The 22,670-nt window shown below is 45.9% G+C and overlaps 1 pseudogene; it reads left to right on the plus strand.

Moving 5' to 3' along the window:
* LOC137602418 (band 3 anion exchange protein-like) overlaps positions 1 to 22,670 on the plus strand; it is a 40,790-nt pseudogene extending 18,120 nt beyond the window's left edge.

Below are 22,670 nucleotides of genomic sequence, written 5' to 3' on the forward strand. Positions count from 1 at the left end.
GTGAGGCCGACATTCCTGAGGAGACGAGGAGGAGGCGTCAGGGCCGCAGAGCTGGGGCGAAGCTGAAGGCGAAGAAGATGAGGTTTCATCCGGCAGTGCCGGCCCCCATCACGGGGAACGTGAGGTCTCTGGGCAGTAAGGCGAACGAGCTCGCCACGCTGGTTAAAATCCAGACGGAGTATCGTGAGTGTAGTGTGATGTGTTTCACTGAGACATTGCTGCACTCGCACACTCTGGACAACAGCGTTGCGGGACCTGGCTTCAGTGTTGTTCACGCAGACAGAGTGTTAGGATTCAGCGGTTTATCTAGCGATGCGTTCGGCACAATAATGACGTTGAGATGAGTTCTTAGTTTAGCCTAAATGCATAGCATGTTTATTTGCCGGCTACACAGAGAGCAGCCGCTTCTCTACTTAGCACTGGACAACAACAACTGCACGTTGGCGCCGGGTGGGAGACAGGATGTGACGACGTAGCTTGGGTTGCCACATCGGCTGAATACGTACAAGTATTACATCCCAAATATCATACCGCACACCAGGAGGACATCCATACAGAACACATTACAGCATTACAGAAAATGAGGATACAATATAACATTGTCTCTTAACACCCCCACTTATACTCAGTTTGCTGTAATGCAAACAAAATTAAAGCAAAACAGAAAACAATGTGGACCCTCTGTCTTACACATTTCAAATCCCAAAGAGAATGGGTGAAAACTCAATCAGCTTTAACTTAGTTGCTGGCTAATCATAATGTCAGCCACTATGACTTCAGTAGGACAGTATACCAAGTTTACCCTCATTAACTGTGGTCCTGATAAAGTGGTACTTTATGTCCAAATGCTTACATCTTTGTCTATTTACAGGATTTTTTAGCAAGGGCAATTGTTCCCCTGGTTGTCCTAAAGTACACTTGTTTTTGTGTATTGGTAGTCATCAATAGCCTCTAGTAACTGCTCTAGATATAAGCACTCTTGTATCGTTGAAGCCAAAGCCATATATTCCGCCTCACAGGTGGAGAGCGCAACCGTAGGCCCTCTTCTTAGTTTTCCAAGAAACTAAAGAGCTGTTTTTACTGAGATTTACACAGTATCCTGTGGTACTGCGTCTGTCGCTAGCATCAGATGCCCAATCCGTGTCACTGTAGGCTTGTATGCCTAGCTTCTCACTGTCATCTCTTTTGAAACTCAAACCTTTTTCAGAAGTGCCTTTGAGGTACCTTAGAACATGTTTCACAGTGACCCACTGCTCCTCTGTAGGCTCAGTAAAATGCTGTGATAACCTGCTTACTACAAAGCTTAGATCTGGTTTGGTACAGGTGGTTAGATAGATCAGGCTTCCTACCGCTTCCCTGTAAGGACCTGACATCACTCATTTCCACTGCATCATCAGAATATTCCAGCTTTTGTTCACAGGGTGTTTCTCTGACCTTACAATCTTGCATATTGAAACGCTGTAGTATTTTGTCGATTTACTTTTCCTGTGACATTTTTACACATCCATCAGATTGACTGAAATCGATACAAGAAAATTTTTGAGTGTGCCAAGATCTTTCATTTGGAACTTTACCGAGAGCATCTCTTTCACCTCTTTCAAAACCATTTCATTGCTGGCTGCAATGATCAAGTCATCGACCCATATGATTCTGATTACCTTGTCACCTTTTGACTCTTTAGCATAAAAACAATGGTCAGCTGGGTTTTGGTTGTACTCGTTATCTGTTAAATAATCATGTAAGACTCTATTCCAGTTTTGCTCTGATTGTTTGAGACCGTAAAGTGATTTTTCTAGTTTGTACACTAGACCATCATCTTTCTCTTCATAACCTTCTGGTGGATTTATGAAAATATCATACTCTAAAGGGGCGTGTAAGTTTTCACGTCCATCTGCATTTTGTAGCACCACTCTTACACTTGTTAGATTTGCAGTTGGTGAAAACGTCTCCCCATAGTCTATTCCCTTCACCTGTCTGTAACCCTTGGCCACAAACCAGGCTTTGTACTTGTCTCTCCCATCTACATCACTTTTGATAGAGTAGACCCATTTACCCCCCACTGTTTTCTTGCCCACTGGTAGGTTTGTTAAGGTAAATGTATTATTGTCATTTAATGTCAGGACCTCCTCATCCATAGCTTTTGCCCACTCTTTTCAGGTAGTTGACCTCATAGCCTCTGCATATGTTTGTGGAACACCACACACACCGTTCTGTAGCAGTAGTCCACTGTGGTATGAGCCCCATCGTTATCACTGCAATCATCCACAAAATCATCAAAGTGACTAGGTTTCTTCCTTTGACTAGTAGGATACCTTCTACTTTCAGGTTCATCCCTTGTGTCACTCTGTTGTGTTAGGCTATGGTCATTAGGCCTCATCTCTGCACCTGGACTGCCATTATGTGTACCCCTGTTTTGTACACTTGGCTCTTGGGCACTCTCTGCCCTCCTATTGACCTCCTGAGTGATCTCAGTAGTCCTTGGCCTTCTCATATTGTCATAATCTTCATTCGCATCTGTCTCATTTGTCTGTGTCTGTTTCTCAACAGCTGCCTTGCTCACAAACTTCACAAGCCTGTGTTTTAGTACTCCATTTGTGTCTGGATCATAGACCAGGTACGCTGGACTATATTTATCATACCCCACAAAAAGCCCTAGGTCACACTTGGAATCCAGCTTTCCCTTGTCCTGTTTGTACGTGTAGCATACAGACCCAAATTTTTGCAGCTTGGACACATTAGACTTCTTATCGGTCACCAACTGATAGGGAGTCTGCCCTGTACGCCTGCTAAAGCACCTGTTGCGTACATGCGCTGCCAGTTGTATTGCATAGTGCCAAAGCTCTTTTGGTAGCTTGCTTTCTACTATCATACAATTTCCCATCTCAAAAAGAGTACGCCAGCCCCTTTCCGCTGTTCCATTCTGGTGAGGCGAATAAGGAGCTGACATATCATGTCTGATTTTGTTTTCCCTCATCAGTGTTTGGAAATCATTGCATGTGTACTCTGTTCCCCCATCTGACCTCATACGCTTCACTTTCCCATAGGGGGATACATCTGCTACGAACTTTTCCGTAGCTTGTACTGTGTCACTTTTCTTCTTTAGAAAATAAACTGACATTGCACCTGAGTAATCGTCAGTGAATGACACTGCATATTTGTGACCATCAATAGATTCAGTGCGCATAGGACCTGCCAGGTCTGTGTGTACCAACTCTAAGGGAGCCTTTGCTCTGGTATCAGGGTCCCTGTTTCTACTTTGGGCAAACTTTCCCTGAATACACACCTCGCACTCTTGTTCAGGCTCACATGCTTTTCCCTTAATCTGCATGCCATCAACCACATTTAGCAATTTTAGAACGTCATCGTAATTACAGTGGCCTAATATCTCATGCCATGCCTGTATGTCATGACATGTATTACATTTGTCATTAGACTCACTCGTAGTATGCAAATAATACAACTTGCCATACACATATATATCATATTTGGTACCATCTTTAGTAATCAGTGCATCATTGCCTTCTTTAAATACCACTGTGGCTCCGCTGGTGGTCGCCTTCTTCACAGAGAAGATATCCTGGGGGTATGAAGGGATGTATAAAGCGTCTCTCAGCGTCGCCTTGTGTCGGTGTCCTTTGCTGTCTATTAGAGAAACCTCCGCATTACTCCTCCTCTGTGCGACCCCGTTGCATTGAGTGCCGTCTGCCAACTCGACACTGTGTTTTTCCGGCCTGAATGTACTGTCAAACTCCTTAAACATGGCTACGTAGGTGATGATATGAGTGGCCCCCATGTCCACCATCAGTCCTCTCTTCCGGATGCCGCTGTCCGACTGGTCCTTGGAACCGGTCTCGCCAATCCCTCGTCTTGAACACGTTGTTGGCGTCTCCATCTTCTGATACTTTTATCGCGTCATCTCATCTGTCCTTATTATCTTTTTCCTTGCGCCTACACGTGGCGTCTTTGTGTGTGTCGCTTTTACAACGACTGCACAATGTCTTCTGTCGACATTCTTTTGGCCTTTGATTCCACACTTGAAACACACCATATCTGTGTCATCCTTGTACCGCTCACAGGTGTTTGTTTTGGCGGGCCGCCGCCCAACTCGTCCATGTGTCTTCATCACACTGTCGCCTGACTCAGCGTTTAACTTCTCAGTTGCTTCAAAACTTTGTAGCTTAGTCTTGAAATCTGCAAACGTGATTTTATCATCTGTATGTGCTACATGTATTGCAAATGGCTTAAAACTTTCAGTTAGTCCTTTTAATACCATGGCAACAAGTAGTCCATCTCCCATAGTCTCACCTGCATTCCGCAGTGCTGTGATGGCGGTTTCTGCTCTGATGATATAGTCCGTAACACTTTCGCCGTTCCCCTTCTGAAGCGACGTGAGCACGGTGTACAGGTTGATTATCCGTGGTGTTCCCCTCCCGGCATAATATTCCCTTAATATTTTCAGAGCCTTTCTTCCATCGTCGGGTGCATCTCTCATGATTAGAGAGAGGCTTTTGTCATCCAGCATCTGTATCAGCTCGGCATACGCATTGGTGTTTTTCTCCGCATCCGTCGCTCTTTCGGGGCTTGTCGCCGTCTTCTGGGCCCATAACCTGTTAGGATTCAGCGGTTTATCTAGCGATGCGTTCGGCAGAATAATGACGTTGAGATGAGTTCTTATTTTAGCCTAAATGCATAGCATGTTTATTTGCCGGCTACACAGAGAGCAGCCGCTTCTCTACTTAGCACTAGACAATAACAACTGCACGTTGGCGCCGGGTGGGAGACAGGATGTGACGTTGTAGCTTGGGTTGCCAAATCGGCTGAATACGTACAAGTATTACACCCCAAATACCATACCGCACATCAGCAGTACATCCATACAGAACACATTACAGCATTACAGAAAATGAGGATACAATATAACATTGTCTCTTAAGACAGAGACGTTATTAGTAGCGGCAAGAAAAAGGGAGGAGGGATTACACTGTGTATTTGTGAGAAGTGGTGCAATCCGGGACACGTCCACGTGAAGGAGCATCTCTGCAGCCCGGACATCGAGCTGCTTGCTGTGGGAATGCGGCCATATTACCTGCCTCGGGAGTTCACGTCAGCTGTTATAATTGGAACCTACATCCCCCCCATCAGCTGACGCACCAATCAGCATGTGACGTCATCACCTCCACTGTTGCCAGGATGCAGACCCAGCACCCCAATGCCTTCACAGTGATCACCGGTGACTTCAACCACGACACCCTGGACCGATTGCTGCCCACATTCCACCAGTATGTGGACTGTCCCACCAGGAACAATAAGTCTGAGCTGTGGATAGGTACAATTTCCTCCGGGATTAATAAAGTATCTATCTATCTATCTATCTATCCTCAGCCTCTCTGTGGAGGCACTGCTGTCACACAGCGCCTCCACAGAGAGGCTGAGGTCCTCCTTTGTGCCCCGTGCCATCAGGGGGTACAATGACTCTCTCAGGAGGAGCGGGGGGGAGGTGGCGAGGTCAGCACGGGGTTGAATATGGATTTAATTTAATTTAATTTAAATTTAATTTTATACTGTTGTATATATATATATATAATTTATTTATTTTTTATACTGTTTTATATTTTAATTCAATTTTATACTGTTTAGATTTTATTTTATACTGTTTATATTTTAATACTGTAATATTTTTAAATTTTATACTGTTTATATTTTAGTTATAGTTTAGTATATAAGTCCTGTTAGTGCTGCATGTGCCTGTCTGTTAGTGTAATGTATGTCTTGTGGTATGTCCTGTGATGTCAATGTTTCCTTTTCTCCTGGTGTTTATCCAGTATTATTTGTTATTTAATGCCTGAGCAGTGGATATATGCAATTTCCTCCGGGATTAATAAAGTATCTATCTATCTATCTATCTATCTATCTATCTATCTATCTATCTATCTATCTATCTATCTATCTATCTATCTATCTATCCAAATGTAAAACTCTTAAATCATGTTTTGTTTGTGAGTCTCTTTACCAGATCAGACGTTTAATTGGGGACTTTGCTTTGCCTATTTCCATTGTCCTCGTGACTGCTGTGGATTTCATCATTAATGATACCTGCACAGAAGTTACTTCAGTTTCCAAGTCCAGTTTTGGCTTTAATCAATTGTGCTCATTATAGCATAGAAACATGTTTCACTTCCTAATGTTCTTTCAGTGGAAGTGTTAAGTAATACAATCTGCAGTCCTCTGCTTAAGCTGAACACTTCAGGAAATCATCAGGAGAGGATCAAATTCAATCTAATTGAGTTGCCACACTCCCCCGTGGTGCTGGGCCATCCCTGGCTGAACAAACACAACCCTCATGGACTGGGGAAAACATGAAATTAAGGGCTGGAGCCCATTTTGTCTTGAATCTACTCTTGTGCATGCTAATAATCATGTTCTTGCTCCTCAGGGGCAGGAGATTCCTTGTCTGGATCAGGTTCCTAAGGTTTACCAGGACCTCAAACTGGTCTTTAGTAAGTCTTGTGCGACCTGTTTACGTCCTCACAGACCTTATGACTGTTGTATTGACCTGAAACCCGGGACAGTGCCTCCTAGGGGTCGCCTGTACTCTCTCTCCCGTCCAGAGCACCTGGCCATGGAGAGGTACCTGGATGAGTCGCTGGCTGCTGGGATCATCAGACCCTCATCGTCACCTGTTGGGGCTGGGTTCTTCTTTGTGGGTAAGAAGGACGGTTCCCTCAGACCCTGCATTGATTACCGTGGTTTGAATGACATCACCATCAAGAACCGGTACCCCCTCCCTCTCATGTCCATGGCTTTCGAGATGCTCCAGGGAGCCACCATCTTCACGAAGCTGGACCTAAGTAACGCTTACCATCTGGTGCATATAAGGGAGGGGGATGAGTGGAAGACTGCATTCAACACACCAACAGGGCATTGGGAGTATCTGGTGATGCCGTTTGGGTTGTCTAATGCGCCCGCAACTTTTGAAGCTCTTATTAATGATGTGCTTCGAGACATGTTAAACCACTTTGTGTTTGTTTATCTGGACGACATTTTGATCTTTTCAAAGTCCACAGAGGAACATATTGAACATGTAAGACAGGTGTTAAAAAGACTGCGGGAGAACAGGCTGTTCGTCAAGGCTGAAAAGTGTGAGTTTCACGTCTCATCCACCTCCTTCCTGGGGTTCAACATTGCAACTGGGTGCATTAGCATGGACTCTGCCAAGGTTAATGCGGTTTCAGAGTGGCCTCCACCCGCTGATCGTAAGTCACTCCAGCGTTTCTTGGGTTTTGCTAACTTTTACAGACATTTTATAAGGAACTATAACTCGGTGGCTGCTCCTATAACTGCCCTCACGTCCACCAAGACCCGGTTTTGTTGGACAGAGGAGCGGATGAGGCGTTTCAGGAACTGAAAAGACGTTTTACTACCGCTACCATTCTCATCCACCTAGACCCGGAGGTCCAATTTATTGTCGAGGTCGATGCTTCGGATGTGGGGGTAGGGGCAGTTCTCTCTCAGAGAGCACGTTCAGACAATAAGGTTCACCCATGCGCCTTCTTCTCTCGCCGCCTCAGCCCAGCGGAACAGAATTACGATATCGGCAACCGGGAACTGCTGGCAGTCAAGTTGGCCTTGGAGGAGTGGCAACATTGGCTAGAGGGCGCTCAACATCCATTCCTGGTCTGGACCGACCATAAGAACCTGGAATACCTTCAAACCGCCAAGAGACTTAATCCTCGTCAAGCCACGTGGGCTATGTTTTTTGCTCGCTTTAACTTTCATCTCGCTTATCGTCCAAGGAATAACGTCAAGCCGGATGCCTTGTCCCGACGGTACGATCAGGATGGACCTCCCCCTTCAGAGGACACCATCCTAAGGTCCGAAGTCTTCGCCAGCGCTGTGTCTATGAACATAGAGGATCAGGTGAAAGCGGCCCAAGGGGATGGGGGTGCTCCTAGCACCTGTCCTGTAAATAGTTTGTTTGTGCCTATTTCCATGCGTAAAAAGGTTCTGGAGTGGGGTCATGTGTCACGAGTGTCGTGTCATCCAGGGGTTTATCATACCTTTAATTTCATTATTAGAAGGTTTTGGTGGCCTGACCTGAAGACGGATGTTCGTGATTGTGTCTGCCTGCTCAGTCTGTGCCCAAGGTAAAGACTCTCATCAGCACCCCTCTGGTCTGCTCCAACCACTACCCACACCTCATCACCCGTGGTCCCACATTTCCTTAGATTTTATTACTGGTCTACCTCCATCCAATCATAATGACACCATACTTACCATAGTGGACAGGTTCTCTAAAGCCGTCCATTTTGTTCCGTTGACCAAACTCCCTTCTGCACAAGAAACTGCCTCACTGCTCATACAACACGTTGTTCATTTACATGGAATCCCTGTTGACATTGGTTCGGATCGTGGTCCTCAGTTTACAGCTAAGTTTTGGAAGGCGTTTTGCAACTCTCTAGGTACCTCTGTCAGTCTCACCTCCGGTTACCACCCCCAATCCAACGGCCAGACTGAGCGGGCAAACCAGTGCATGGAGACAGTTCTTAGGTGTCTCTTTGCTAGGAACCCATCCTTTTGGAGCCAGCAGTTACCCTGGGCGGAGTACGCCATTAATAGTCACACATCCACGTCTTCTAACTTGTCCCCTTTTGAATGTTGTTTGGGGTATCAGCCTCCGCTATTCCCTAGCCAGGAGGAGGCAGTTGCGGTGCCGTCGGCTGAGGCCTTCATCAGACGCTGCCGACGTACCTGGACGGTAGCCCGTCAGTCTCTTTTGAGAGCAGCGGCACGCATGAAACGACTGGCTGACCGCAAACGCAGGCCTGCCCCCACCTATCGGGTGGGACAAAGAGTGTGGCTGTCTGCCAGGGACATTCCTGTCGGGGGGGGGGTACTCGTAAGCTTTTCCCCAAGTTTATTGGCCCTTCTCCTATTCATGTGATTAGTCCTACAACTGTTACACTGAAACTTCTGCCAACCATTTGCTGGGTTCATCCCACTTTTCATGTTTCCAGAGTAAAGGCTGTGGTAACCCACCACCTGAGTTCTGGTCCGGAACCCCCACCTACCCCCCGTGTCATTGCCGGTGGTGAGACCTATGCGGTGTGTGCCATCTTGGACTGCCGTCGCTGGGGGAGTCCAGTACCTCATTGACTGGGAGGGGTACGGACCGGAACACCGAAGCTGGGTTCCTTCTCGTTTCGTTTTGGACAGGTCTCTGATCAGAGTTTCACAGGGATCACCCGTTGCCCGGGAGGTGAAAACGCCAGGAGGCGTTTCCTTGGGGGGGGGGTTACTGTGATGGTCTGTCTGTCTTGCTTTTGTATGTTATTTTATGGGTTCAGTTCTTATACTTTTCTGTTCCTGCCACATTTAGTGATTTGTTGCACCTGGTTTGTTTTTCCTGATTGTTTCATTTGGAGTTTAGTCAATCCGTGTTTAGTTCTCCCCATAGTTAATTAATTTGTCATTTGTTTCACCTGAGGCCAATTTAGCACCCTGGTCTGTCTATTTAAGGCGTGTCTTTTCTGTTCAGTGCTGTCACAGCGTTTTTCAGTAATCCCTTGTAGCAAAGTTCCATGTATTCCAATTGTTTACTGTTTTACCTGACCATCTTCTGTATGACCCCGAGTTTAGCCTTGCCTTGTCAGTTCTTGTTTCGTTTTTGACCTCTTGCCTGTTCAACGATTTCTGGATATCCCACTGGTATTGTATGCTCCGAGTTTTTCCTGGTTTTTGAATTTGGACTGATTAAAGGATTTGGATTTTTGACTTTTGAACTCTCGTGCCTGGTTCCTTGTGCAATCGTAACAACTGCCACTTAAAGAGTGGGGGGGGGGAGCAGTGACCAAACAGAGATTTTCTAAGCCGAAAAAAATTGTCTTCCAGGAACTGGTGGTTTCCAAAGGTCTGATGGTGTCCAACCCAGCCAAAAGAGGCTGGCTAATCAACCCCCTTGGAGAGCATAAGACTTTCCCTGTGTGGGGGATGTTTTCATCCGTTCTCGCAGCTATATTTGTCTTCATTCTGATGTTTCTGGAGTCTCAGATTACAACGTGAGTCGTCATCACATCACTCAATGAATTGTCAAAGTCGGAAAATATATTTCCCAGTTTAATCAAACTTGATTCATATTGCACCTGCTGACAGCCTCATTACCAGCAAACCTGAGCGGAAGATGCTCAAAGGATCTGGATTCTATTTGGATTTGCTAATTTTAGTTGCTATGACAGGATGTAGTTCAATATTGGGTTTGCCGTGGCTCAGTGCTGCCACGGTGCAATCCCTCACCCACACCAATGCCCTCAACGTTATGACCAAAGAACCAAAGCCTGTGATTGAGAAGGTGATAGAGCAGAGGATCAGTGGCATTGTGGTGGCACTGCTGGTTGGTACGTGCTATTTAATGATTCTGTCTTATGTCACCTCACTGCATGTCATGAAATACGAAGTTGTATCCTCATCATGTGACTCCTCATCTGCATCAAGGTGTGTCCATTTTTATGGAGCCCATTTTTAAATGGATTCCCACGTCGACCTTGTTTGGAATATTTCTTTACATGGGCGTCACCTCACTCACTGGCATCCAGCTGTGGCATCGCTGTCTGCTTGTGTTCACCCCAAAGAAATACCATCCTGATGCACCCTATGTCACCAGAGTACGATTCTCAGGATTGTGTGATAAACAAAACAACACATGTAACTGTATCAATTACACTTTATCAATTATAAGATGATACCTTTTCACTTCATTAATATGATGTATTATTATTATTAATAATAATAGTAGTAATAATATAATAATGATCTTGATTGACTCTATAATGCGTTATTTAATATCTTTAATTAATATTAGAAATTGAATCCAACATTTCAAATATTTGCTACTTTATATGAAGGACAAATGTTACAGACAGTTCATTTAGAAAGCTTTTCAAAGTGATGTGGTTGACAATGAGGATGAGAATGTGTCAGTCTAATTATACAATTAATACATTCCTATGTTCATGTAGCCCAGTTGAGAAAAACGAGAGGTGTAATCTAAAGGAGCCCTTAATTTCTTAATATAGTTTTTACGGTCCTAAGGTATTCATTTTAATATTGAAAAGACTAATTTAAACAGGGATTACGGAGGGTGGTCGAATGTGGTATGAGTGGATGCTGGGGATTGGTTGTGAAGGTGTTCTGTTCCGTGCCACCTGCGGGCATTGGCTGGGGGGGCGGAAGAGATGGCAGGAAAAGAAAGGAGGAGGAGGAAGAAGAAAAAAAGAGAAGAGATGGATTGTGGGAAAAAGATAGAGAGTGGACGAACTACTACTCCTAACGTTGAAATAAAAGTTAATTTTGCGGTGGGCAAGTAGCTCATTGTTTTGTGGAAACGGTAACAGTGAGAGGAGTAAACACCGGGTCCCGGTGTGTCAGCGGGGATCAGCGGAGCGAGAGGTGGACTGGCAGGACGACCCTCGCATCTACGAGACGTCAGTTTGGAGGAGGTTGTCGCGGAGAGACTGTTTCCCTTCACGGTGGCCGTTGGACACGTTTGGTGCAAGTACTGAATGGGGAGTTGATGCTACAGTGTCTAATAGAAGCTGTGAGTTGTTCGGTAATTGTCGGATGCTACTGAGGACCGCGTCATCACCACACGGAGCGACACACAGGCCTGCATCGTGGGTGGTGTGTGTGTGTACTGTGTGTGTGTGTGTGTGTGGGCCCACAAAGTGTGTTAAAGGTGTAAAGTTATTTTTTCAAGTCCATTTCAATGCCATTATACAATTTATGGGTTGGTAATATCATTCCTTTGATTGAGATAAAAACAGATTGTGTTCAATCTTTAAGGTTTTAAAGCCTTGGGTCATATACTGGGCATTTCATCGTATCTTTGCATGTCATTTAATATTTTATTTTATTACGTTCCATAAGGGAGTTTTCTTTTACATTTTAAAACAAAAAACCAAATATCATTTCAGTAAAGAGATTCCTTTAAATTTAACACCTGTTGTCTGGGTCAGTCATTTCATTATTATTCGAACTCAACACATCCCATGGCTACATGGGGCGCTACATAAATTGGAGGCACCGCTGGGATAATTAATTAATACTAGGTCATTAATATTAAATTTTGTCTGGCCCAGACTACTGTAAAACAGCTTACCTTCCAGTCCAACTAAAAGCCCCAAAAAACGTTGAATAAACTAAGCTCAGCCTTGCCAGCCTAGTGCAATTCTACACAAGGGACACAATGGCACATCTACAGAACTGGTGTGAAAGTGTAAAGGAGAGGGGTTGGACCCCAGCATGCCATTTTGGTCAAAGATGTCCCAGAAGACGCAGAGGAGGAAGGTAGATTGGTTGACATGATGCAGAGGAGGAAGGTAGACATACTGTGTGTCCAGGAGACCAGGTGGAAAGGTAGCAAGGCTAGAAGTTTAGGAGCAGGGTTCAAGTTGTTCTATCATGGTGTAGATGGGAAGAGAAATGGAGTAGGAGTTATCTTGAAGGAGGAGTTTGTTAGGAATGTCCTGGAGGTAAAAAGAGTGTCAGATAGAGTGATGAGTCTGAAGCTAGAAATAGAAGGTGTGATGTTCAATGTTGTTAGCGGGTATACTCCACAGGTAGGATGTGAGCTGGAGGAGAAGGAGAAATTCTGGTCGGACCTTGATGAAGTGATGCAGAGCATGCCTAGAAGTGAGAGAGTTGTCATTGGAGCAGACTTCAATGGACATGTTGGTGCAGGAAACAGAGGTGATGAGGAGGTGATGGGCAGGTTTGGTATCCAGGAGAGGAACGCAGAAGGACAGATGGTAGTTGACTTTGCAAAAAGGATGGAAATGGCTGTAGTGAATACTTTCTTCCAGAAGAGGCAGGAACATAGAGTGACCTATAAGAGTGGCGGTACGAGCACACAGGTAGACTACATCTTGTGTAGACGGTGTAACCTGAAAGAGATCAGTGACTGCAAAGTAGTGGTAGGTGAGAGTGTAGCCAAACAGCATAGGATGGTGGTGTGTAGGATGACTCTGGTGGTGAGGAAGATGAAGAGGACAAAGGCAGAGCAGAAGACGAAATGGTGGAAGCTGAAAAAGGAAGAGTGTTGCATGACTCTTAGGAGGGAGTTAAGACAGGCTCTGGGTGGTCAGGAGGTGCTTCCAGATGACTGGACAACTACAGCTAATGTGATCAGGGAGACAGGTAGGAGAATACTTGGTGTGTCATCTGGAAGGAAAGTAGATAAGGAGACTTGGTGGTGGAATGAGGAGGTACAGGAGTGTATACAGAGAAAGAGGTTAGCCAAGAGGAAGTGGGACACTGAGAGGACTGAGGAGAGTAGACAGGAGTACAGGGAGATGCAGCGTAAGGTGAAGGTAGAGGTAGCAAAGGCCAAACAAGAAGCTTATGATGACTTTTATGCTAGGTTGGACAGTAAGGAGGGAGAGACTGATCTATACCGGTTGGCAAGACAGAGAGATAGAGATGGGAAGGACGTGCAGCAGGTTAGGGTGATTAAGGATAGAGATGGAAGTCTATTGACAGGTGCCAGTAGTGTGATGGGAAGATGGAAAGAGTACTTTGAAGAGTTGATGAACGTGGAAAATGAGAGGGAACAAAGACTAGAAGAGGTGACTGTTGTGGACCAGGATGTAGCAAAGATTAGTCAGGATGAAGTGAGGAGGGCATTGAAGAGGATGAAGAGTGGAAAGGCAGTCGGTCCTGATGATATACCTGTAGAGGTATGGAAGTGTCTAGGAGAGGTGGCGGTAGAGTTTCTGACTGGGTTGTTCAACAGGATCTTAGATAGTGAGAAGATGCCTGAGGAATGGAGGAGAAGTGTGCTGGTGCCCATTTTTAAGAACAAGGGAGATGTGCAGAGTTGTGGCAACTACAGAGGAATAAAGCTGATGAGCCATACAATGAAGTTATGGGAGAGAGTAGTGGAAGCTAGACTAAGGGCAGAAGTGAACATTTGTGAGCAGCAGTATGGTTTCATGCCAAAAAAGAGTACTACAGATGCAGTATTTGCTTTGAGGATGTTGATAGAGAAGTACAGAGAAGGCCAGAGGGAGCTGCATTGTGTTTTTGTAGATCTGGAGAAAGCTTATGACAGGGTGCCCAGAGAGGAACTGTGGTATTGTATGAGGACGTCTGGAGTGGCAGAGAAGTATGTTAGAGCGGTGCAGGACATGTATGAGGACTGTAAGACAGTGGTGAGGTGTGCTGTAGGTGTGACAGAGGAGTTCAAGGTGGAGGTGGGACTGCATCAGGGATCAGCTCTGAGCCCCTTCTTGTTTGCCATGGTGATGGACAGGCTGACAGACGAGGTTAGACAGGAATCTCCATGGACTATGATGTTTGCAGATGACATTGTGATCTGTAGTGAGAGCAGGGAACAGGTGGAGGAGAAGCTAGAGAAGTGGAGGTTTGTCCTGGAAAGGAGAGGAATGAAGGTTAGCCGCAGTAAGACAGAGTACATGTGTGTGAATGAGAGGGACCCAAGTGGAAGAGTGAGGTTAGAGGGAGAAGAGATCAAGAAGGTGGAGGATTTTAAGTACTTAGGCTCAACAGTCCAGAGCAATGGAGAGTGTGGAAAAGAGGTGAAGAAGCGTGTCCAGGCAGGATGGAACGGGTGGAGGAAAGTGTCAGGTGTGATGTGTGATAGAAGAGTTTCAGCTAAAATGAAAGGAAAGGTGTACAAAACTGTGGTGAGACCAGCGATGTTGTTTGGTCTAGAGACAGTGTCACTGAGGAAAAGACAGGAGACAGAGCTGGAGGTAGCAGAGATGAAGATGCTGAGGTTCTCTCTGGGAGTGACCAGGAAGGATAGGATCAGGAATGAGTATATCAGAGGGACAGCACATGTTGGAGGTTTTGGAGATAAAGTCAGAGAGGTCAGACTGAGATGGTTTGGACATGTCCAGAGGAGAGATAGTGAATATATTGGTAGAAGGATGCTGAGTTTTGAACTGCCAGGCAGGAGGCCTAGAGGAAGACCAAAGAGGAGGTTTATGGATGTAATGAGGGAAGACATGAAGGTAGTTGGTGTGAGAGAAGAGGATTCAAAGGACAGGGCTAGATGGAGGAAATTGATTCGCTGTGGCGACCCCTGAAGGGAAAAGCCGAAAGGAAAAGAAGAAGATGTCCCAGAAGACGCGGAGATTGATTTTATTGAGCAAACCTTGCAGTCCATTAAAGCTTTTGGACGAGTCAGGGTCAGAGGAAAGATGTGTGACCCTAAGTGCAAAGGACTTGTGGTCCTATGTGAATGCAAAGAGACCGTTAACCCCAAAGCGATCCCGTTACATGTGCTACCAGACGGGGGTCATACACCATGGAGGATTTCAGCAGCCTCCACAGAGACAGTTGCAGATGCCCCAGAGAGACTGTCGCAGAGTCCGCCTATTACGCTCCAAGCTTCCACACCGGAAGATATTATTAGAGCAGTGGGTGATATAATGCAGAGGACTTGTAGGCCTGCTAGTGACAGTAGTTTATACCGAAGGCTGCGAGCATTCTCTGGTGTTCTCCCCAGTCCCTCTGGGGAAGAATCATTGGATAGTTGGATTGAACAAGCCCGACTCATGATTGAGGAGTGTGACCGACCGGACAAAGAAAAGAGAATGAAGATAATGGAAAGTGTAAAAGGTCCTGCACTGGAGATCTTACAAGCCGTTCGTTTCAACAACCCCCATGCAACTTCTAGCGAGTTTCTTGATGTTATTGAGAACACATGGTACCATGGAAACGGGTGAAGAACTCTATTTTACGTTTAGAATGCTATGTCAGCAACCAAATGAGAAGCTTTCAGCATTTCTGTGACGAATGGAACGTACCCTAAACAAAGTCATTCAAAAGGGAGGCTTGTTGCCCGCCTCTGCAGATAAAGCACGCCTTGAACAACTGATCAAAGGAGCTGCTAGGTCAGACCTGATGCTCTTAAATCTTTGCGTTCGAGTTCACAGAGAGAAACCGCCTACCTTTCTGCAGTTGTTAAATGAGATCCGCTGTGAAGAGGAGTATGAAGCAGCTCATAATAAGTTGAATCGATCCAAATCTGTACATGTTAAAACTATTACAACCCCTGCCGAAGGTGAAATTAAAGATCTCAGAGCAGAAATACAGGAACTGAAAGTCCAAGTCGCTGAGCTCATGGTCACGCCGATCGTCCAGTCCTCTTCAAGACCTCCTACCCGTCTTGTGCCAGAACCGTCAGTCATTACGGAGGAGGATGCCTCAAGTGAGGATAAAAACGTCCAAGCGTTAAAGAAGGAGGTGAAAAAACTGAGAAAACAGGTCTCAGTTATGGCAGTCCGACCAACTGCAGTAGCCAAGCAAGCCCCACTGACTCAAGGTTCCTCCTCCACTGTTCGGTGGCAGAGAGCGTCAGCCCCCAGGGACACCAGTGGTTTCTTCTGCTACCGATGTGGTGAAGATGGACATTTTGCCGTTAAATGTGGTGCTCCGGAAAATTCTCAGAAGGTCATACAGAAATTAATCCGTTCTCAGCGGCAGCGGAGGGCCAACCTGGAAGATCCAAGGGAAGATGGGGGTGCAAAAAGCCCTCAATTTCATGCAAGCGTGTGGAGGAGTTCTCTGAAAGTTCAGGATAATAGTCTTCCAGATGGATTAGTAGGTCCACCCTCTACTGCTTGGGTGGCAATTGAGGGCAAAACCTGCACGGCTCTCCTGGATAGTGGGTCACAGGTCACGATAATATTTGACAGTTGGTATGTCAAGAACTTGTCACATGTGCCTTTGCACCCAGTCAGCGGCCTATCCATTTGGGGCCTTAGTGAATCAGAGGGTAGCTATCCTTACAGAGGCTATATCCAAGTCGAGTTGGAAATCCTAGAGAAGAACCCTGGCAAGGCCAAGTCAGTCAAAGTTCTTGCTTTGGTTTGCCCAGATCCTCGTTGTTCCGATAACATCCCTGTCTTGATTGGCACCAATGTGCACAAAATCAGACCTGTCAGTCCCACAGGGGTCATCACTAACATTGGGGCAGCAAGAGTAGGTGTTCCGGGGATGCCCCCTCCTTTACGTGCCACCACGCTTCACCAAGTCAAGCCTGTTGAGGGTCCTGTAGGTGAAGTGAAGTGGTCTGGCCCTGGGCCCCTGGTGATTTCGGCTGGCAGCGAACATATAGTTGCTTGTAGTGTTATAGGGAAGCACATTGTAGAGGACAGCATCCTCATCACAGAACGGGCCCATTCACATGCTCTTCCTCCAAGTGTGTTTGTCCAGCCGACTGTCTTGTTTGCCAAAAACCTGGACAAGAAACAGTTTCTCGTGTTGTTGAGGAATGAGTCTTTAAAGACAACTTCGATCCCTAAGGGCACCGTGATTGCCCACCTGCAGGTAGCTGACATGGTGAGAGAAGGGTCAAGCACCAAAACAGAGCCCCCACCAAAGATGGATGTGTTACTATTTGATTTGGGAGATTGCCCTATCTCAAATGAATGGAAAGAGCGACTAAGCCAGAAACTTGCTGAGAGATCCAATGTTTTCTCGACTGGTGAATGGAACGTTGGAAAAGCGAAGGGAGTGACACACCGTATTCGACTAAATGACGATACCCCATTCAGAGAAAGGTCCCGGCACGTTTCACCTTCTGATCTAGATGACCTTAGACGCCATCTTCAAGGGCTTTTGGCAGCAGGATTGATAAAGGAATCTAGGAGCCCTTATGCGTCGCCCATCAGTTTGAACGGATGCCACAAGGGATTACAGGGGCCCCGGCGACTTTTCAATGACTGATGGAGAAAGCAGTGGGGGACATGCACATGTTAGAAGTCATTGTGTACCTAGATGATTTAATTGTATTTGGGAAATCCTTGGAGGAACACAAACACAGACTCTTCAAGGTACTTAACAGATTGGAGGAGATGGGTCTGAAGTTGTCCATAGACAAGTGTCAATTCTGCAGACCACAAGTCACCTATGTGGGACATATCGTCTCTGAGAATGGGATAGCCACGGACCCTGCCAAAATCAGCGCAGTAGCCAGCTGGAATCAGCCCACTGACCTTCCATCGTTACAGTCTTTTCTTGGGTTCTGTGGGTATTTCTGGCGTTTTATAAAAAACTACTCCATCATAGTAAGACCACTCACAGAACTCTGCAAGGGTTATCCCCCGACCCAAAAAAAGAAGAGAGCTAAGATTCTAGAAAAGACCTACTACAAGGTGAATGAACCCCTTGGGGACAGGTGGAATCAGTCCTGCACAGAGGCTTTCCAGAAAATCATTCAGTGCCTCACAAGTGCTCCTGTGCTAGCATTTGCCGACCCCTCCAATTCTTATGTGTTACACATCGATGCCAGCTTCAAGGGTTTGGGGGCGGTGCTCAATCAAGAACATCCGGAAGGGCTGAGACCAGTCGCATTTGCAAGCCGGAAGTTGAGTTCATCTGAGAAGAAGTACGCAGTCCATCAGCTCGAATTCTTGGCGCTGAAATGGGCTGTGGTTGATAAATTTCATGACTATTTGTATGGGGCAAATTTCACGGTGAAGACTGAAACAATCCCCTAACCTACATCCTTACCACCTCTAAGTTGAATGCGACTGGTCATCGCTGGCTTGCTGCACTCTCTACATACAATTTCACTCTCCAGTACAAGCCCGGGGTCAGCAACATTGATGCCGATTCATTGTCATGCAATCCTATGCCAGATTCAGATGTTGAATGGCAGCATCTTTCGTCTGAAAAAGTCAAAGCACTGTGTAAGCCGATCAGATATGGGAATGAGGCAATGGAGTTTTTCAACTGTGCCGAAGCATTGGGGGTTTCCCCTGAAGCCCTTCCTGAATGTTATGTGTTCCCCACTCAAGTGGATATGGGTGGTTTGAGCAAGATAAGTTGCCAATACCTTATCCGAGCTCAAGATACAGATTTGGTCATCTCACCAGTGAAGAAGGCAGTCAAAGAAGGGTGTCCAATCCATTCAGTTAAGGGTGAGGACCCTGCCATCACCCTATTGCAGCGAGAGAAAAGGAAGCTGTTAATTGAGGGTGGGTTGCTTTACCGAATAACGGAAAGACCATCTGGTATGAGGGTACATCAACTTGTCCTTCCCAAAGTGTATGTTCCCAGTGTACTCCAATCTCTCCATGATGAATCTGGACATTTGGGTATTGATAAGACTATTGAACTGGTGAGGGAACGGTTTTATTGGCCAAAGATGAGAGCTGAGGTGGCGCAATACATACAGAACTGTGGCAGATGTGTTGCAGGAAAGACACTTCCTCAGAGAGCAGCATTGTTGAACCATATAACCAGTAAAGGTCCCCTGGACCTGGTCTGTATTGATTTCTTGTCGCTTGAACCTGATTCTCAAGGATTATCAAACATACTTGTTGTGACCGATCATTTTACGAGATACGCCCAAGCGTTCCCTGCAAGGCTGCGACCGTAGCCAAGATTCTTTGTGAGCAGTACTTTGTACATTACGGACTGCCAGCCCGCATTCATTCAGATCAGGGCCGTGCTTTTGAGAGTAAGCTAATTCAAGACCTCTTGAAGACGTTGGGGATCCGTAAGTCAAGAACTACACCTTACCACCCTCAGGGGGATCCACAACCCGGAAGATTTAACCGCACCCTTCTATCCATGCTTGGAACTCTGGATCCAAAGCAAAAGCAGAAATGGAGTCAGAGTATTAGTTACTTGGTGCACGCCTATAATTGCACCCGAAATGAGGCAACTGGTTATTCCCCCTACCTGTTGATGTTTGGGAGAGAGGCCCGCCTACCAATTGATATCTGTTTTGGGGTGCCGGAGGAGAGTGATAAGGGTGTGACGCATCAGCAGTACGTTACCAAGTTGAAAACAGACCTCCAGAAGGCATACTTTCTTGCGACTGAAGCTGCGGACAAGAATCACTACAGAAACAAGCATGCCCATGACAAACTGGTTAAGGAGCAAGTCCTGGCTGAAGGTGATCAGGTGTTGTTGAGATATTTTGGAGTAACAGGGAAGCATAAGCTGAAAGATAAATGGAGGTCAGTGCCCTACCTTGTGGTGTGAAAGATGCCTAACCTTCCAGTCTATCAGGTGAAACCAGAAGTTGGACCTGGTGTGGTGAAGACAGTGCATCGCAATCATCTGTTACCCATTGGTCAGCTAGTGAGACTGCGAGTCAGCAGTAATGAGCCAGATTTGACACCCAGGGTTGAGACTAGAACACAGAAAAGAAAAGCTCAAAATCCAGCACTGATGGTTGATGATGACGCCTCAATCGTATCAGAGTCTGATTATGATGGGCCATCACACTTAGTACCAGTGGAACGGGTAGATTGGTTGGTACAGCCTGGAAAGGGGGCAGCCTAGGAGGTCCCCAAGACAACTCAATCACCAATAGTAAATCTGTCCAAAGTCCCCCTCACCCCCTCTCAAACCTCAGTCCTAAGCAAAGGTCTCTCATTTGCAGTGACCAACAAAGTCAATGCTTTCAACTTCCCTTCACGGCCGTTGGACACGTTTGGTGCAAGTACTGAATGGGGAGTTGATGCTACAACGTCTACTTGAAGCTGTGAGTTGTTCGGTAATTGTTGGATGCTACTGAGGACCGCGTCATCACCACACGGAGCGACACACAGGCCTGCATCGTGGGTGGGGTGTGTGTGTGTACTGTGTGTGTGTGTGTGTGTGTGTGTGTGTGTGTGTGAAAAGGAATGGTATTACCAACCCATAAATTGTATAATGGTATTGAAATGGACTTGAAAAAATAACTTTACACCTTTAACACACTTTGTGGGCCCACACACACACACACACACACACACACACACACACACACACACACACACACACACACACACACACACACAACCCACGATGCAGGCCTGTGTGTCGCTCCGTGTGGTGATGACGCGGTCCTCAGTAGCATCCGACAATTACCGAACAACTCACAGCTTCTATTAGACGCTGTAGCATCAACTCCCCATACAGTACTTGCACCAAACGTGTCCAACGGCCACCGTGAAGGGAAACAGTCTCTCCGCGACAACCTCCTCCAAACTGACGTCTCGTAGATGCGAGGGTCGTCCGGCCAGTCCACCTCTCGCTCCGCTGATCCCCGCTGACACACCGGGACCCAGTGTTTACTCCTCTCACTGTTACCGTTTCCACAAAACAATGAGCTACTTGCCCACCGCAAAATAAATTTTTATCTCAATGTTAGGAGTAGTAGTTCGTCCACTCTCTATCTTTTTCCCACAATCCATCTCTCTTCTCTTTTTTTCTCCTTCCTCCTCCTCCTTTCTTTTCCCGCCATCTCTTCCGCCCCCCCAGCCAATGCCCGCAGGTGGCACGGAACAGAACACCTTCACAACCAATCCCCAGCATCCACTCATACCACATTGGACCACCCTCCGTAATCTCTGTTTAAATCAGTCTTTTCAATATTAAAATGAATACCTTAGGACCTTAAATACTATATTAAGAATTTAAGGGCTCCTTTAGATTACACCTCTCGTTTTTCTCAACTGGGCTACATTCACTTCAGGTGTCCACATGCCGAAGGCACATCTTCATGTCCATCCAGGTGGTGTGTGTATGCATTCTGTTTTCTTTACAATTCACTCCAGTATCTGTGGGTCTTCCCATCTTCCTCATCCTCACCATCCCTATACGAAAGTGTATTTCGGGGTGTGGTTTCACGCCCCTGGACATTGAAAGTGTGAGTAGTTAACTGACAGCATTTTGGCATTTGTTTTTCTTTTATGAGTATACAGATGGCAGTGTGTGGCAGGAAGTGTAAGAGAGAGCCTCATCCTGAGACAATTGGTCTGAGGGGGGGTTCTGTAGGGTGCTTATGGATTTTTGGGAGACTAAATGATTGGAGTGACAGGATACTGATTGGTCAGAAATTCATGTTCTTTTTTTGTGATCCAATTTGATTCCAAAGCAACACTCAATAGATTATCAATTTCAAATTTGTATTCATTCAGAGGATTTCTCACAAGTTGCCTGTAGGTAGGGCTGTTCAGGTTTTCAAGCATTTTCTGATGATAGTATTCAGTATCCAAGATAACAACAACACCTCCTTTGTCAGCAGAACAAATTGTTATTTCTGGATTTTTCTCCAACTCCTCTAGTGCACGGTGCTCCTCATATGTTAAGTTTGAATCATTGGGGCTTTTATCTTTCTTTTGCATTTCATCAAGGTCGTGTTCCACAAGTTTGTTAAATGTTACAATTACAGGACTTAGATTAGTTGAGGGGCAAAATGATGACTTTGGATGAAAATGAGTGTTTTTTTGCAACATCCACAGTCTCCTCATTTGATATCTGTTCAGTAGAGTATGGTGTACTTCTTTGGTGGGGAGAAAAATGCTTCAAATGGAGTTGTCTCATGAACTTATATGTGTCCACCTTTAAGTTGAAAGCATTGACTTTGTTGGTCACTGCAAATGAGAGACCTTTGCTTAGGACTGAGGTTTGAGAGGGGGTGAGGGGGACTTTGGACAGATTTACTACTGGTGATTGAGTTGTCTTGGGGACCTCCTGGGCTGCCCCCTTTCCACGTTTGCCCCAACTCGTTTTCCTCTTCCATGTTGCTGTGGGCGGGTTTGTCCAAAAATGTCTGATTGGGAGATCCTCACTCTCACTCTGTGTGCTTGACTTGCCAGTGTCAGATGAGTAATCAACATAACGGGGGCTATCTGTTTTGGCCCTAG

Source organism: Antennarius striatus, chromosome 10 (genome assembly GCF_040054535.1).
Source record: "Antennarius striatus isolate MH-2024 chromosome 10, ASM4005453v1, whole genome shotgun sequence".
Lineage (NCBI taxonomy): Eukaryota > Metazoa > Chordata > Actinopteri > Lophiiformes > Antennariidae > Antennarius > Antennarius striatus.